The 18,742-nt window shown below is 35.3% G+C and overlaps 1 protein-coding gene across 3 annotated transcripts in view; it reads right to left on the reverse strand.

Moving 5' to 3' along the window:
* Nucleotides 1-18,742, reverse strand: part of LOC150104791 (phosphatidylinositol 3,4,5-trisphosphate 3-phosphatase TPTE2-like) — a 332,531-nt gene that overhangs the window by 182,653 nt on the left and 131,136 nt on the right. The gene's annotated exons all lie outside the window — the stretch shown is intronic.

Consider the following 18,742-nt stretch of genomic DNA (forward strand, 5'->3'; position numbering starts at 1 on the left):
ATGCCATATTGTTGTGAGGGGTGGTGGTGGGAGAGTTTGTGAATGTATCTGCCTGTGTGTGTGGGTTTTCTGTATACAGTGAAGGCAAGTGTATCATTAGGCAGGCGCGTGACTAAAGTGTCTAGGAAGGGTAAACAATTGTTCTTTTCCTTTTCCATAGTAAACTGGATTCTTGGATGTAGGCTATTGAGATGACCAAGGAAGGAATCTAACGTGTCTGGGCCATGTGGCCAAATAGAGAACACATCATCTACATATCTTAGCCAGATAGAAGGTTTGAGTGGGGCTGAGTCTATGGCTCGTTTTTTGAAATCTTCCATATAGAAATTGGCAAGGAGGGGTGAGAGGGGGGAGCCCATGGCGGTTCCCTCTATCTGCTTGTAGATTTTTTTATTCCAAGCGAAATACCCAGAGTTGATGGCAAAGGAAAAGAGATCTAAGATGTCAGGGGGAAAAACGTTTTCTAAGAACAAGGAGGAGATATCAAAGCTTACTAATATGTCTGTATTATTCAAGGTTAAATTTTCTGTGAGGGCTTTAAAGTGGGTAGAGTTTTTTATATAGGAAGCTGAATTTCCGGTGAGGGGGGACAGAGAGTTGGCCAGCTGTTTAGACAGTCTGTAACAAGGTGCATTGGTGGCATCTACTATAGGCCTGAGTGGGGAATTAGGTTTGTGGATTTTTGGTAGACCGTATATTCGGGGGGGACGGGAGCAGAAAGGTTTAAGTTTTTTCGTGACGTCGGGGGGCCAGGAGGTTACTTTTTTAAGTAAGATTTTTAATTTCTTAACTTGTGTTTTTGTGGGGTCGTGTTCTAGCGGGATGTAGGTAGCGCGATCGCGGAGGATAATGTTCATTTTACGATTGTATTCGCTGGTATTAAGGACAACTGTGGCATTACCTTTATCCGCTCTGGTGATGACGATACTTTTATCTTTGCGTAGTTTCTGGAGAGCCATGCGTTGGGAATAAGATAGGTTACTTTTTGGAGGCGACGAGTGAACGAGGATGTTGGCTACGTCGAGTCTGATGTTGTTGGCTACTTCCGACGGTAAGCGGCCGATCCCCCGTTCGACGTTAACCATAACATCGAGCACCGGCACTTCTCTCGGGGCGACGGCAAAATAGAAGCACAAGAACTCTAATAGAGAGACTGATGACTTTGCATCAATTGCCTTATTGCCAAAACACACTTCCTTCCAAAAGTGTACTGCTATGCAGTATGAAAAGTGTCACTACCTTCAACTGGTTACAACCCTTATTGAGGTCTCATCAGTAGCAGCCAGACCCAGAAGGGGTCGGGCTCCCACTTTAGTTTAATACAGTGGTACCTCGACTTACGAACTTAATTCGTTCCTGACAGCGGTTCATATCTCGAAACCTAATTTTCCATTATATCTTATGGGAAATCAATTAATCCGTTCCCAAATTCAAAAATTAAAAAAAAAATTCAAAAAATAAAAAATTATTCTCAACTAAATGAAGAAAATGCAAAGAAATGGAGAAAGAGTATTTTTACACTATAAATATGCATTTTGTATACTATTACATATTAATTTTAGTTATGAAATCTTTGGTTTTACATTATTAGTATGAAATTCATCTTCCATTAACTTATAAAAAAAATCAATTTTCTTGTGGCTGGTTTTGTGGTTCAGGAGTTTGATTTGGTGTCATCAGTTGCTTCTTTTTGTCTCTTGGTGAGGGAGGTTTAAAAAACCTATCCAACGTCTGAATCTGTCGTTTACTTAACATCCTTCTGAAGTGATTAATGACATCGTCATTGAAGATATTGGTGGCTCTAAAAACAACACCTTGATTTGGATGCCAATTGTTAAACAATTCTTGCAATTTGCCCCAGTGCTGCAAGATTTTTTTACATCACTTGTTAAAATTGCTCCCTTTTTGTTGCTGTCTTCTTTGTCCTCTGAAGACATTTGCTTTTCCTCCTCATCCCTTTCTTTTTCCTGCTCTCTCTTCTTAACTCCTGTAGCTCTTGATCCATTGGTTGTAGGAATGGTGTGGAATTAGTAGGCAAGAACTTAATTTTGATGAAATTAAACTATTCATCCAAATCTTCTTCCAACTGTAGTGGATGTGCTGGAGCATTGTCCATTATAAGAACTTTCTCAGGCAGACCCCTTTTCTTGTAGATACCATTTCACTGTGGGAGCAAAGACCTCTGTCATCCACTCACAGAAGAATTGCCTGGTTACCCAGGCTCTGCTGTTACCTCTCCACATAACACTGAGTTTGTGCCTGTTAACTTTCTGCTTTCTAAAAGACTAGGATTTTCAGAGCGGTAAACCAACAGAGGTTTTATCTTCAGGTCACCACTGGCATTAGCACAAAAAAAGCAAAATTAGTCTGTCTTTCATTGGCTTGTGTCCCTGGCAATGCCATTTCCTCCTTAGTGATGAACGTTCTCTTAGTCATTGTATGCCAAAAAAGCCCAGTTTCATCGCAGTTGAAAATTTGTTCTGGTCTGTAACCTTCTGACTCCATCAGTTTCTGAAATTCCTTCACGAACCTTTCAGCGGCTTCTTTGTCAGCACTAGCACCTTCTCTATGTCTAACAACACTATGGATACTGGTTCTATTCTTGAATTTCTCAAACCATTCTTTGCTAGCTTTAAACTCTTCGCCGATGTCTTTGCTACTGCTAGTGGATGGCAAGTTCTGCAAAAGATCTTTGTAAATAGTTTGAGCTTGTAAACAGATTATGTTTTAAGATACACTGTCTCCTATCATCTGCATGTCATTAATCCAGACGAATAGTAAAGTTTCCATTTCTTCCATAACTTTATTTCTTCGAGATGACATGATAGATACTCCTTTGGCCACATCCAGTTCCTTATAAAAACCTGCTTTCTTCCCAAATGTAGCTATGGTGGATTTGGATAAGTCATACCACTTGCACAGATCACTTTGCCTGACTCCTTTCCCATATTTTTCCACAATCTCTTTCTTAATTTCTATTGCGATTTTCTTCTTCTCTTCTTTCTTAGTTTTCTTTTGTCCCAGGTGAAAATAATATGCTGACCAGTGAAATGATGCTTATCTGGTAGATTATTCAGAAAATAAATGTGAAGCTACAATAAAACAAGTCACTTATAAAAAGAAATACACATAATAAATACAAACCTAAAAAAATCTTCATGAAGTGTATTGTTTGTTTACACAAATACTGAAATAGATACACAAAAAAAGCAAATACGTGCAGTGTTTGTCATATTTCATATAAATACGACGAAGTAACAATCATAACACTAGAGATGGTTCAGCGCACGCTCAGCTCAACATGCATAAAAAAGTTAAAAAAAACTATAATGTAAAACAAGTTTTAGTCCATTTGAAAAGAAAAGTATAGCGGTTCGTATCTCGAGTCTATGTTTGTATCTAGAGGTATAATGGGATATGAAAAAAGGTTCATATCTCGAAAAGTTCGTATGTTGAGCGGTTTGTAAGTCGACGTACCACTGTAATTGCAATGTAATCTAATTCTGTTCAATTTCTAAGTGGACAATTTTTCAACAATCATCTCTGATCAGCATATTTTAATGATAAGGTAATATACCTTTTTTTACTACTTGTACATGGAAATATGACTTCTACATTAATTTAACCTTAACTCTATGTTAATTCCTGGATCTAGCTCCCATGATGAAACCCTCAATAAAGGTTGAAACTAGTCCAAGTAGTGACCCTCCCCATAATGCATCACAATACATACACTTCTGAATGGAAGTGTGTTTTGCATTATGAGATACCAAGGCAACTGATGTGAACATCAGCCTCTATAGATAAGTAGCCCAGTTGTAAAGATACTTATACTTTACTCACAAACTGTTTTCTTACACTTGGATAAAGGATTAAACAACATAATGTCTTGGCAAGCTTAATATAATTCTTAACCTAGCAAAAAATCTTTCAACTGCAAAGATTTTGTTTGATAACAAGTGATAACTTTCTATATCCAGCTGTTATATTTGATTTAAAATTGTTATTACTTCATGAAGAAATGTTCCAAAAGTAAAGCAAAACTTTATTTATTACCTCTGAAATGCAATTCTTTACACATGCATATTACACAATTATTCTATGTAATTTCTATCCCTGCTTAGGCATTTGTTCCATCAGTGCATTAACATCTTCGGCAGAGAAATCAGCCAACTAAACATAGTTACTATCACTGTTACAGAAGCACTAGCATCATTCTCAAACTGCTATCTTGCCAATTTGAGGCAGAAAGAGAAATGTCTGACTAAAATGAGATTGGTTTTAATATGTTACACCACACTTGTCAACCATATTGCTGGTACTACTGTTAGGCATTGTGGATAGTGTAGTGGTATGTTGTGGAGAAGGATCATGTCGTTTCATAAAATAATACAAAATAAAAAAACAATTTAAAAAATATTTCATAAAAAGTTACACAAATGCTCTTACCTCTGGGAAGAATGTACAGAATCCACATCAGTGCATAACTGATTGAAAAGTCATGTATTGAGACCTGAGTACTGCACACAGTTGACAATTTTAATAATTTCTTTGAATAGACTTCCCAAGTTTAACGAAAATGTTTTAGAATTAAATGCTTTTCATGATTTTACTATTCAAATCCACAGAAATGTGAACAATTCTGCACTGGACTGTATTATTGATAATAAGCAAAGGTTGCTTATTAAAGGCCAGCAAAGGTTGGTCGATTGGTAGAGACTCTGTTACTAATGGCTCGCAAAAAGTTAAGCAAGTTTGAGCACAGCTAGTAGTTGGAAGAGTTCAATCATTCAATGCTATTGGCACACTCTCCCTTGATGAGTCTTTGGACTCCCTGGAGGTGTCAAATAATAATAATAAGTACTCTAACTTTTTTACAGTATCTTCAAGCACAGATCGCACAATTTCAATTCCATCAATTCCTCATCCATCCAAGGCAGGTTAGGTCCCTTGATTAGGGATTTTAAGCAATTTAATGTAGCTGGCTTTCCATACCTCTGCTGCATTTTCTAGGGAGGAGGAGAAGTGTTTTATGTCTGGCAGAAAGAGAAATAAAATTGCAGAGAGAACTGTGTTCATAGGGCCTGTTCGCCTGTTCTGAGGGATGAAAAACTCGAGATTCCAAGAATAAAACCCTTTACATCCATATGAGACTGACTAACTTACCATTTGATTAAAAAGATCTGATAAAGGTTTCTGATGTCGTAGACAGGGTTTGAACCTAGGTTTTTTTTCAATCAAATGACCCATCTACATCAACTGAACTATGGAAGTGCCAATTTCAATAGTACATGGCAAAGTAAGTTCCTCAGCAATTGTATGTGGTTCTTCTTCTGGATTATTAAATAAGAAACTGCATGATGCTTGTGTTAAATTCCTATGTCTTCTTTGGAAGAATTCAGTTGCACTTATTTGTTTGTTCTTTGTATCAACTTCACTTTAAAGATCTCTCCTTGTTTTTTCAATTGCAGATGAGAGATATTTAATGATAATTTGGCCAGTTTCAACAAATCACTCAAAAGAGTGAAAATAAATGAGGTACATAAGGATATCTACGTCATCTTTCTTTTGGAATGTGATAAAACTATACTTCAAATATGCCCTGATATATATATATATTTCTTCTTGTTTGACATCTGTTGAAGAATCGATAGTTTCTAACTTAATTTTACTTGATTTTTTAATAGTAATGGTATATAAATTACCAAAATAATATCTAAAGAACAATGTATGAGGTGGCTAAGGTAAGAGCGAATGATTATTTCTATATTTAATTACACTGCATTATTTTAATGCACATGTTCACGCTGGACAGGGAGAAATTGTTTAATGTGATACTTGACCTTGGAACAGAGTATGTACCTTGTATTCCAGTTTCTTTGATTTGCTTGTTTCTATGCACTGATGACGTACTACTTATTTTCAGTATGAAATATCTACCTTCATTTCATAAAAGTTAATTACTGTGGTTATCGTGTAATTTGACCTTGTAACCCTATCGTGTAATTTGACTTTGTTCAAAGCTGCCATAGTAGCTTTGAACACCCTCAAGGGGTGTTCAAAGCTACTATGGCAGCACTACATGATTACATTTACATTAATAATCTGCTATCAACTATTTTCCTCCAAATTAGTCTATTACTTGTTAGCACTCCAATATTGTATTATCTAACATTTTGCCCATCTAAGATAAAAATGTAGCATCCAAAAATGACTTCCTCTTCCACTTCAGACTGTACTCTCTCCTGAGAAACTTACACTATGTACATACCAGCACCCAAGCAATAGTGCATTGCTCACAAATTTAGTGACACCAAAAAAAAAAAAATAACTTCCTAAAAACTTACAGTTCAACAGAACAATTAGATTGATTATAAACCTTTCAATGATTCACTCCAATACCTAGTGTAGATATCTGGCTTCTGCTTTATGCCTTTTCCAACAGTACCTCCAGGAATAAAATTCACTAACTTTACTATAATAAGAGGCCCCCCCCCCCCAAAAAAAGGGCATAACCATCTATTAGTCTGCATTTCAACTGATTGATCAGCTTCAAGCACACCGCACCATACTAGCTACTCATTTTCTTTCATTACATAGTGCTCTGATTCTAATATCAGATTCAGTGCCACTTTCTTTCATAATGCAACCCATATAAGATGATGAATAAGATTGGAAATACCATGTACCATTTTTTGGTAGTAGATTTTACATCAAACAACTTCCTATATTTCCTTTGATTCTAACTGCACATCCTCATTATATTCCTATGATTTGTCATAGGAATATAATTCCTATTTTATTTATATTATATTTTATAATTCCTGTTATTTTTCATAAAATCTAATCTTGATAATCAAATGTGATCATCAAGATCAGATTTTCTTGCCTGATCCCAGCTTGTTCTTCTCAGTTTTTTTTTCCACAATTTTTCTTAGCCTCCTCACAAGTATGCTTGCATAAATCTTACCTGGAACAATTAGTAAAGAAATTCATCTGTAGTTCTAAAATTTTCTTCCTTTTTTAAGAGATAAAAACTATGAGTTCTACTCCAATCATCTGGAATTCACTCTTCTGACCAGGTGTTCTCAATTATGCAGTGTAACCACTGCAAAACTTTTATATCTCTATACGTAAGCATTTTTGGTAAATGCAGAAAGGCTACTCCAGCTGCCTTTCTGCATTTCTGGCAGTTTTTCCACCTCATTATATCCTCTAATAATTTTTACTGCTGTTCAGTCACAGCTTGTTTCATTTAAGTCTTTTCAACATAATTACTTCAAACATTTACAATATACTTATCTTCAATTTTCATGTCACATTTATCATTCCTTTTACAATACTTTTTCTTCCATTTCTAAGCATTCTCAATAGCCTCCAGAATTTTGCCACTTTCCTGATATTCACCTTCTATATTCTTACAGAAGTCTTCCCATGGCTTTTATTTGCCTACTTTTGCATATATCTTAGCTATGAGATTTTTCTCTGCATTCTTCTAAGGCATCTGTTGATATAGTTGCTAAGAACTTTCAGTAGACTTTCTTCTTTGTCAGAAATGCTTCTTTCACTTCTTGTGTCCATCACGATGTTATTGTTGCCAATAACCTAGTCACATGCCTCCCTAACTGAATAATCTTTCAGAGTTTGGCACTAAATCCAAGGTTTGGTTCTGGTTTTCAAAATATTTCATTTTTTGTGGAATGATATTCGTATAGTTGAGTCTATAACTAAGGGTCGCTTAAGGGTCAAAGCCAGATAACTGAGAAGAGACCTGCACATCACTTTTAAGGAATGACAAGGCTTCTGAGCTAAGGTCCAATCCTCACCTTCAGATGGTGTACCTCCATTAGCAAGTATCCATTTGGTACTGAACAAATGAGGATAGGCTGGTAATTCGGGAACTTAACAGACCAAATCGCACTCTATTGGTTGGCTTAAATTAAAAATAAACATGGATATAATTTTGTTTACTAATTTTGCCAATAAAATGGTGTCACAAACACAACTAAAATTTTAGTAGAAATTTTAAATCATATTTCATTAAGAGGTGAAAGTGCATATTGTCATACTATAAGGACCAGTGTCAGATTTCATTTAGTGTCAAGCTACTGTTTATGTTTGTAATTGTAGACTATCTCCAAACTTGGGTTGATGTAATACAACCCAAGTTTGGAGATAGTCTACAATTAAATAGATATTGACTATTAAGAATACATTTAAAACCATTTACATGGTTTTAAATGTATTCTTAATAGTCAATATCAAAAACCTCAAGAAATAAGTTTGCTAATTTCATAAGACACTGTTAATAATAAGCAGACAAATAGGTACTTTTTAGCCTCCCTAAAACTCAATTTCTGAGATTGTCCAACACCCCATTTTCTTCGAACAATAATAAATTATCATACAAGGTCATGTACAAGTACTTATCGCAAATAGTAAAAATAGCTTTTCACAGTTCATTATCACATCAAACCAATCTTAAAAATAGTATGAATGCAGCTCAAGGATTCCAAGTGGTCAAGGAAAGAGCCATTTAGACACTTCTTCTTCTTCTTTGGTGCATCAATCAAGATTGGTAATTATAGCAGCACATCATCCTGTCTTGTGACCTCCTTTTTATCTGTTAATAACTCTTAGCACCAGTTAGCATCATTATGTTATTTATATATGAAATTCTTGGTTTGCCTTGTGGCCTCTTTCCTTCTACAGTCCCCTCCATTATTTCTGTAAGTCCCCCATGCCTCAAATGGTGTCCAATTAGGCTTTTTCTTCTCTTAGTGATGTGTTTCATTAATGACCGCTCTTCATGAACTATATTTAGAACTTCATTACTTTTCCTTTCTGTCCAACTAATTTTCATCTTCTTTCTCCAGCACCAAAGTTCAAATGCCTCCAACTTCTTCATGTCTTGTTTTGTTAGAATCCAGGCCTCACAACCATATAATGCAATGCTCCATATGTTTTCACTAGCCTTTTTTTGAGCTAGATGCTAAGTCCTTTACTGGTAAAAATGTTTCTTCTGTTATAGAATGCTTTTTTGGCTAGGATTATTCGTGCTTTAATATCGGATTGGTTTCTTCCATTTTTTGTGATAAGACTTCCAAGATATTTAAAAGAGGATACCTGTTGTATTAGGTTATTATTTATTTGCAGGTTTATTTTCATTGGATTTGCTTTACTTGTAATTAATAATTTTGTTTTCTTATAATTAAATTTTAGGATGTACTATGTGAAGATTTCTTCCATCTTTGTTAGGGTGGCTTTCAGTTTGTTTTTGTTATCAGCTATAACTGCTATATCATCCGTGAACCATAGCCAGTTAATATCAATTCCATTTATCTTAATTCCTGTTTCTATTAGTTCTTTCAATTTATTTATTGCATCTTCAATGTACAGATTAAACAATATGGGTGAAAGAGAGCATGCCTGTCTTACACCTCTACATATTTTTGCTATTGCAGATTTTGTTGTATTGCTGGCTGCTTCTATTAGGGCTTCTTGATGCTTGTAAAGATTAAATATGAGCCTTCTATCTCTCCAATCTACCTTTACTGTTTTTAGGAGGTGAAGCATTTGATTCCAGTCAATACTATCGAAGGCTTTCTCCAAGTCAAAGAAAGACTATCAGAGTATTTTGATTCTTCTCTAATCTTCTTTCAATAACTGTTCTTAGAGCTAAGATTGCTTCTCTTGTCCCCTGCTGTTTCCTGAATCCAAACTGGTCATTGCCAACACTTCAACCTTCTTCATTAGTCTTTTTTGTATAATTTTGAGTAGTATTTTCGAAGCATGTGATATTAAGCTTATTGTTCTATGATTTTTGCACTTGTTTGCATTATCAAAATCTTTGAGGATGATCCCTGTTTCATAAATATCCTTTATGATCTTGAAAAGGTATGACTTAGTTGTGTTTCCTGAGTATTTTATTAATTCTGAAGGGATGTTATCAATGCCTGGTGCCTTGTTGGTTGACAATTCATTCAGTGCCCATTCAAATTCATCTTTTAATATAGTTGGACCAATTTCTTCCACATCAAGTCTTGTTTCATCTTCTATAGCCTTGGCATCTAGATCTTTTCCACCATATAGATCTTCTAAGTACTCCTCCCATCTTTCCAAAATTTCTTCCATATCGATAAGTATGTTCCCCTGTTTATTTTTGATAATTGTACTTCTTGTCTTGTTTTGCTGGCTTATTCCTTTTATAATGTTATAAGCTTTATCAATTCTTCCAGTCTTTGTTAGATCTTCTATTTCTTTACATTTCTCTGTATACCATTGTTCTTTTGCTTCTTTATACTTTCTATTTATCATATTTTTATATGTTTATATTTGTCTTTGCTTTCTTCCTTTAGGGAGGTTTTGTATTTTCTTCTTTCATCTATTAGATCTAGAATGTCTTGGGTGATCCATGGGTTTTTTATTTGCTTCTTCCTTAATCCTATGCAGTGATGTCATTAGCAGCCTTGATGATTGTATCCTTCAAATGAGTCCATTTTTCCTCTATGTTTTTCTTTTCCCTCTCTCCCATTTTAATGCTTTCATCAGTTTGCTGTTTATAGTTTCTATTGTTTTTCCTCTGTTTTCAGGTTACTTATGTTCCATTTGGGCCTTTTCCTTGGTTATGACAGCTTTTTAAATTTCAGATTACATTTCAATAAAACCAAATTGTGGTCACTGTCAACATCAGCTCCCAGGTAACTTTTGCATGATTTTACTTGATTTTTAAATCTATTTCTTGTCATAATATAATCTACTTGGTACCTTCCTATATCCCCTGGCATTTACCTTCTTTTTGGTACCTAATACCAGGTATTAACAATGATCAGATTGAATTGGTGGCAGAACTCCAAAAGTCTATCTCCTCTTTCATTTCGGCATCCAAGTCCGTACTTTCCCACCTCTCTACCATCTTTGCCTTCACCAATGACTGCATTCCAATCACCCATGACAATAAGATTATCTTCCTTCTTGGTCAGTTTGATTAGATACTCAATATCTACATATACTCTCTCAACTTCATCACTGTGGTCGCTAGTAGGCATGTAAGCTTGTATTATTATAATATTTGTTGGTTTTGCTTCTAGTTTTACCATTATCAATCTGCTACTACATTTTACTGAGTTGATTACTCTTCTTCCCCATTCCTTATTGAGAACCACTGCGACTCCATTTTTTGTTGTCTCATCAACCTGAATAAATGATTCTGTAATCACCACTCCAAAAGTCTCCAGTTCCATTCCATCTCATTTCACTAATTCCCAATATGGCTATTTTTAATCTATCCATTTCTCTATCCAATTTTCCAATTTGTAGGAGAGTTCTCACATTCCACGTCCCAATGAATGTACAAGGATTTCGCTGGTTTACGACCTGGGAAGCCTTGCTTCTTCCCCTGCAGTGCCATTGTGCACTTTACTATCTTTTAGAATGTCCATCCATACTGCTATCTTACTAGGTAAAAATAGAACAAGGTGGTATCCCCTTGCCTTCCTTGTCCAGCAATAGCCTCCTAGAGAGGCTCAGTGTGCTAGCAGTTTCTCATTCTTCATGATTATCCGCCTACTACAGTATCATTTACACCGTTGTCACTTATAGTGATCTTCCGCTGATCAGGATGAAAGTTGTTGCTGCTCCAACTTCCAGCGGGCTGTAACTTATTTAATGGCGGTTACATATTGCCATGTCGTATCCTCGTCAGTGGAAATGTGTGGCTTTTTATAGAGATAACCATGCCACTGTCTATCTCACCACTTCCTGTTGGTACATTTAGACACTTAAATGGCTATCATCACTCTCCTTGAGCACATTTTATTGAAGAAAAATTCAAATCTGATGGTGGTCTAGTCTACAGTCATATATGCCACAAAAAGAACATGGATGTCACATGCTTCCTAACAATGCTCCAAGCCAGTTTGCAGGGTCGACTAATTTCTACCTTTACCATCCATAACCTGCAAAATCTCAGTTATGTCAGTACTACGCCTCCGAATCAAAAAATTAGAATAATCAAAGAAAATGTGTTGAATGATTTGTAATTCTAATTTATTGCATAGAAAATAATTATTAGCAAATACAAATTAGCATCATTTATATCTATGTACTTTGTAGATTATATAACCATGTAAACACATAAAAATGTAATATAAATTATAAGAAAACTGATGCTTGCAAATACACTCAAAAGATAATTGCAATGCTGAAATGAACTTGCACATACAAAGATAAGAATGTCACTTTGTCTCTTTACATGGCCTTGATAAGACCTCGCTTGGCCTATTGTGCTCAGGTTAAGTCGGCTGGTTTCCGTTATGATTCTGATGCAGTGGAGAGAGTGTAAAGGAGTGCATTTGCATTTACTGACATTGAAATGACATCCATTTTCCCATGCCCACAATTCCAGTCTATTCAAATCATTCTGCAAGCACTGCATATCAGCAGCATTCCTAATTACCCTACCTCTTTGCATTATCAGCAAATATCAGTATTTCACCTGTCAAATCCATCCCAATATCATTCATGTACAGAATGAATGACAGTGAACCAAGTACTGATCCTTGTGGTACATCACTAGTTACCTTAAATCATGCAGACTCATATCCAAAATATACTACTCTTTGATATCTGTCAGTCAGCCATCTTCTTATCTATGTTAATATTTATAATTAAAACCCATATTATCTAATTTATGCAATGGTCTTCCATGTTGTATTCTGTCTAAAGCCTTAGCTAAATCCAAAAGTATCATGGTATATATCCATTCCCCTTGGTTCAATGGTAACATTATCATAGAATGTGAGCAGGTTGCTAAATCATCATCATCAAATTCTGGATATGTATCCTAAAGGGATCTATCAGGATATGATAATACTACATGAAAAACTTACATCATTACTAATTCTTACCTACAATTTTCTCCAAATCAATCTGTTACCTGTCAAGACTCCAACATTGAGGATAGATCTTACATTTTTATCTTCTAGGGCACTTTTTTAATGTATCAATCCACCTATATCTTGGTTTTTCTGTGGTTCTTTTTCCTGCCAATCTGTTCACAGAACATTTGTTTTGCTAATCTTTTCCATTTTATTCAAGTGACCATACCACCAGAGATTAGCTCTGCTAACACATTCCTGGATGCTAAAAATGTTAAGTTCTTACCTAATATCCTAGTTTTTAATACAATATTGTGAATGATGCCATCTATTCACGCCCCTAATTTTTTTCAGAACTCTCATATATATGTAGTCTCTAGTCTTTGGTCAAGTATTTCTAACCCAGCTCTCAGATCCACAAGTTAAAATTGGTATGTGCACTGTTTGTATAAGCTAATTTAGTGTCTTCACTAATTTCTCTCTTATTCCATATAAATTTATTCAACTGACTTCCTACCATACCAGCTTTATTGATTCTGCTGTCTATTTCCATATTTAATTTACCATCTTCATTAAAAATTGTGATTAGATAGCTGAAATGTTTTACTTGTTCTATAGGTTCTCCATTAGCACTGCAGTTGATATTTTCATTGCTTCTGCCTATTTTCATTGTCTTTGTCTTGTTATTGCTGACCTTAATACCAAATCTATTACAACAGTCATTCAATTTAGTCAGCGAATCTTGCAGACTTGTACTGGATTTATTTAGAAGTATAACATCATCCGCATAAAGTAAAGAGCTGAGATTAACATCTCCAATTTTGAAATCGAGTTTAATACCACTTTCCTTCAGAATGTGATCCATATAAATAATGAATAACAGGGGGATAATGTACATTCTTGCCTGACACCAGATTTAACAACAAACTATCTTCTTATACATCCTTCAATTCTAATTCCTGACTTACAACTCAAATAAAGACTAAGTATTGCTTGATATAATGCTCCATTGACACCACACAACTGTAGCATTTTGAATAGCTTTGCTATTGGCACCTTGTCATATGCCTTTTCCAGATCTACAAAACTTAAATACAGATCTTTTTTATATTCCCATGATTTCTCAACTATTTGTCGTAAAGTGGGAAATCTGATCTTGACAGCCTATATTTGCCTGATCCAGCTTGTTCTTCACCAAGCTTTCCTTCCACAATCTTTCTCAACAGTTTCTGAAGTATACTTGCATAAATCTTTCCAGAAACACTCAGTAGAGAAATACCTCTAATTCTCACATTCAGTTTTATTTCCCTTTTTATATATGGGTACTATTGAGAGCTCTACTCAAATCATCTGGAATTCGTCCTTCTGTTCAGGCCTTCTGAACTATGCAGTGCAGCCTCTGTAAGGCTTTTATACCTCCATACTTGAACATTTCCAGTTACATATCATCTACTCCTGCTGCTTTTCCAAATTTCAGGCTTTTAGTGGTTTTTTTCTGTTTCAAGTATAGATATGTATTCCTGATAGCATGACTATTGAGTATTTTTACTACAGCGCTGTCAAGGATTGTTTCGTTTAGCAATTTTTCGAAGTGATTACTCCATAAATCAAGGATATCTTTTTCACCAGTTTCATGTCACCTTTATCATCTCTAATTCCTTTGACAGCACTCTTTCCTCCATTTCTGAGCTTTTTCAACAGCCTCCAGAATATTTTGCCACCTTCTTAATATTTATTTTCTATGTTCTTACCAAAGTCTTCCCATGACTTTTGTTTAGCTAGTTTTGCAGTGTTTAGCTTCCTTACATTTGTCTCTGTCTTCTCTAAGAGCATAAGCTGACATTTGCCAGGAACTTTTGATATGCTTTCTTCTTTTCTTCACAATCTCTTTAACTTTCTGTATCCACCATGTAGTTCTGATTTTTCTATCATTGCAGATAACCTCACTACATGCCTCTGGCTGAATCGATCAATATTTTCTTCAGAGTTTGCCACTGAATCTCCAAAATTTGGTTCCTGTTCTCCAACTCTTTCATTTTTTTCCTTGAAGGTTTGTATATTTTAGTCTACAGTTCACATCTGAGAGCTGTTCAACTTTTATTCACTTTAAAACTTTCTTACATGTTCTTCATTTCAATATGACCTTCCTTTAGTAAACCCATGCTGTTCATTGCAAAGTAGATTCGCTCTCAGCCCATTTCTGAATGCAAGCCCTAACCAATTTTTCCAAATCTTAACCACCACCACTCTTCAAATACTGATTGGTCAATAACTGGATACGCTGTTCTTTGCACTATCCTTGTGCAATGGGATAACATACATTCTACCCATTCCAGAGGAATCTTCCCTGTTCTGAGACTCAAATTATATAGCCTGGTCAAAAGAATAGGCAGTTCAACTGAACACTCTTTTAGCACCTGTGCTGAATCCCATTCCCTGTTACTCAACTGTTTGTGCAACAGCCCTAATACCTTCTCTTCATACACCTGAGTTTCTTCATTCATTGAAGATGTAGCAGTGAATTCAATTCAATGTTGCATGCAATAGGTTGATATCTTTTTTTAAAGCAAAATGAACAACCTCTTCTGCATCCTTTCACTTTTCTTTTATTTGCAGCATATCGATAGAATTCTTATGGGTTATCGTTGGCTTGCAGTTTCCTTTCATACTCAGACTTAGCTTTCTGTACAACAGTTATGACTTTTCTGGCCTGCTGCTTATAATTTTCATAATGGACATCATCCTTATGCACATGATATTCCTTCCACATTAGCTGTATCTCTTACTTAATAAGATTACATCCATTTGGCTCCTATTCTATTTATTCTTTAAGCTCTGAGGACAACTTCTGATATTGTATCATTTAAATATTTTTTTAAATGCTTCCTATGCATACTCTTCCCATCCTGCAAACAATACCATTCCACTGAACCCAGTATATTCCTTAGTTCATCATAATTTCCTGCTTTGTAGTTCAGCATGTAACCTCTCTGAATGGAACATTCATAAACTTAGTCACTTCCCAAGTGAGTACCACATGATCACTGTCACCAACTAGAGGCAGAATAGTTGTCTTTAACTGAAACACCCTATGATATAATATCAAATCTAACACTCTTTGACCTAGAGTTCCTTCTGTTACATGCAGCTTGAGGAAGTTGTCTCTCAACAGCTCAATAAATTCAGTTTCAATCTTCTCATGAGATTTTACTGCTACCCAATCAATATTTGGATAATTAGTCACCCATTATGATTACTCTCTTTGCATCCATCGTTTATTTGGTGATGCATTTCTTCTTCATCACTAGCAACTGATCCACTAGTTCTATAACACCCTCACTATGTAATTGATCTTTTTTAGATTCCACCTCAAAGCAGATAGCTTCAAATTCACTGCCCCATGAAATATTGTTACTAGTACTACAATCATAGGTCACAACACTAACTGGATTCATAATGCAATGCATATAATCTTACAGACATGTATAATGCTATGCATTATGGGAAGGGTCACTATCCAAACCAGTTTGGACCTTTATTGCATCATGGATACTAAGGAAATTGACGTGAAGTCATTAGCCTCTATATACAAGTAGCCCAGTCGTGAAATTACTTTGCATGCAAACTGTGTTTGTTTACACTGGGATAAAGGTCGAAACCAATAATAGCTTATAGAACTGAGCCTACAGCTCAGTTCTATAAGGTGATTTAATTCTTTTAAAATGTTACATCTTTTTCTTTTGAATACAATATTCATTTTAATCTTACTGAAAACTAAATAGTGATCATCTTTTATTTCAAATGCTTACTTCTTATGGCCTGAACTAGTATGAAGGTATTACTATCAACAATAACATAACATACTTTTAAATTAAAGATACCAAGAAATTATATACTTGGTTTAATCCTTTATCCAAGTGTAAACAAAACACATTTGCACCTGAACTATTTTCAGGACTGGGGCAACTTGTATAAAGAAGCTAATGACTTCACATCACTTGCCTTAGTATCGCCCATAATGCAAAGCACATATCCTTATGGACACGTATAAATCTTTAATTTATAGTATAAGCAAGTGAAAAAAGATTCATTAAAGAAATACCATGAGTAGACATATTACTAACTATTATAATAACAGAATAACTCACGTAAATTATTCTTTATTCGCAGAATTTTCACCTGAGTATCACAGGCATCATCAGTACAGGTACAAGGCTAATTAAACAATAACTGTTATATTCACAAAGCGCCACCTAAGTAGCTAAGGTGTATTTTAAATTTAAATAATTAAATTATTTAATAATTTTAATTATTTAAATTTAATTATTAAATAATAATTATTTAATTATTCAATTATAACTTTAAAAAATATTTTTTATTTTTATTTTTTATAATTAAATATATATATGTATATACAATTATATGTTGGAAAGATTTGCTGCTTTATATACATCTCCGACAAAGGGGAAAGATGTAGATCATCGGATCAGTTTAGGTTAGGGGAGTGAAGTAATGTTTCACATGTTTCTTTGTATAGCTGTTCCATTAGGAACCGACTTTTGTGAATGACTTTTGTCTTGTTCCACTTAACTCTATGTCTGGCGTTGATGGCATGTTCTGCAATTCCAGACTGTTCAGGTTCACGGTACTGGATATACGACTGGCGTTCTTCTAACCAGACCTGAGCAGATCTTCCTGTTTGTCCGAAATATGATAACCCACACGAGCAGGGAATCTGGTAGACACCTGGATAGCTGAGATGTGAGAGCTTGTCCTTTGGAGACATTAGGAACGTGGAGATTTTTCTGACGGGTCGAAAAGCCACACACATATATTTAGTGGTTTTTAGCACCTTAGCCATTCACTAACCCCCTTGTACATAGGGGGATAGGCATATGTGTAGGTTCTTCTGTACTTGAAGCGGATGCTGGAGCACGAGTACTTTTTACAACAGTTTTACATCTACAACAGTTTCTCTCAAAAATTAATGCACTTCATCCAAGGATCCAGTTCACCCTAGAAGTAAATAAGCAGTTAGGAACATTAGGATGGTTATCTACAATGCCAACCAGATGGTTATCTACAATTCACAGTCTATAGGAAAGAGACTCATACAGGCCAGTACATTCATGCTGAATCACATCACCATCCCAGTCAAAAGGCAGACTATAAAAACACTAGTTCATAGAGTCCACTCCTTTTGTTCTTCAGAAGAACTTTTACAAAAAGAATTATAGTATATTAATTCCTACTTCATATCCAATGGCTATAAGAAGTCCTTCATAAAAAGAGCTTTGAGTAGTTGTGCTCCAGCATCCTTTTCAAGTACAGAAGAACCTACACGTATACCTATCCCCTATGTACAAGGGGTTAGCGAATGCATAGCTAAGGTGCTAAAAACCACTAAATATCTGTGTGGCTTTTCGACCCATCAGAAAAATGTCCACATTCCTAATGTCTCCAAAGGACAAGCTCCCACATCTCAGCTATCCAGGTGTCCACCAGATTCCCTGTTCATGTGGGTTATCATATTTCGGACAAACAGGAAGATCTGCTCAGGTCTGGTTAGAAGAACACCAGTCGTATATCCAGTACCTTGAACCCAAACAGTCTGGAATTGCAGAACATGCCATCAACACCAGACATAGAGTTAAGTGGAACAAGACAAGTAATTCACAAAAGTCTGTTCCTAATGGAATGGCTATACAAAGAAACGTGAAACATTACTTCACTCCCCTTACCTAAACAGATCCGATGGTCTACGTCTTTCCCCCTTGTGGGAGATAGTACTTTATAAAGCAGCAAATCTTTCCTAACATAATTGTATACATATATATATATATTTAATTATAAAAAAAATAATT

The sequence above is a fragment of the Typopeltis vanoorti genome, chromosome 7 (assembly GCF_054136105.1).
Source record: "Typopeltis vanoorti isolate ZY-2024b chromosome 7, IOZ_Tvanoo_1.0, whole genome shotgun sequence".
Lineage (NCBI taxonomy): Eukaryota > Metazoa > Arthropoda > Arachnida > Uropygi > Thelyphonidae > Typopeltis > Typopeltis vanoorti.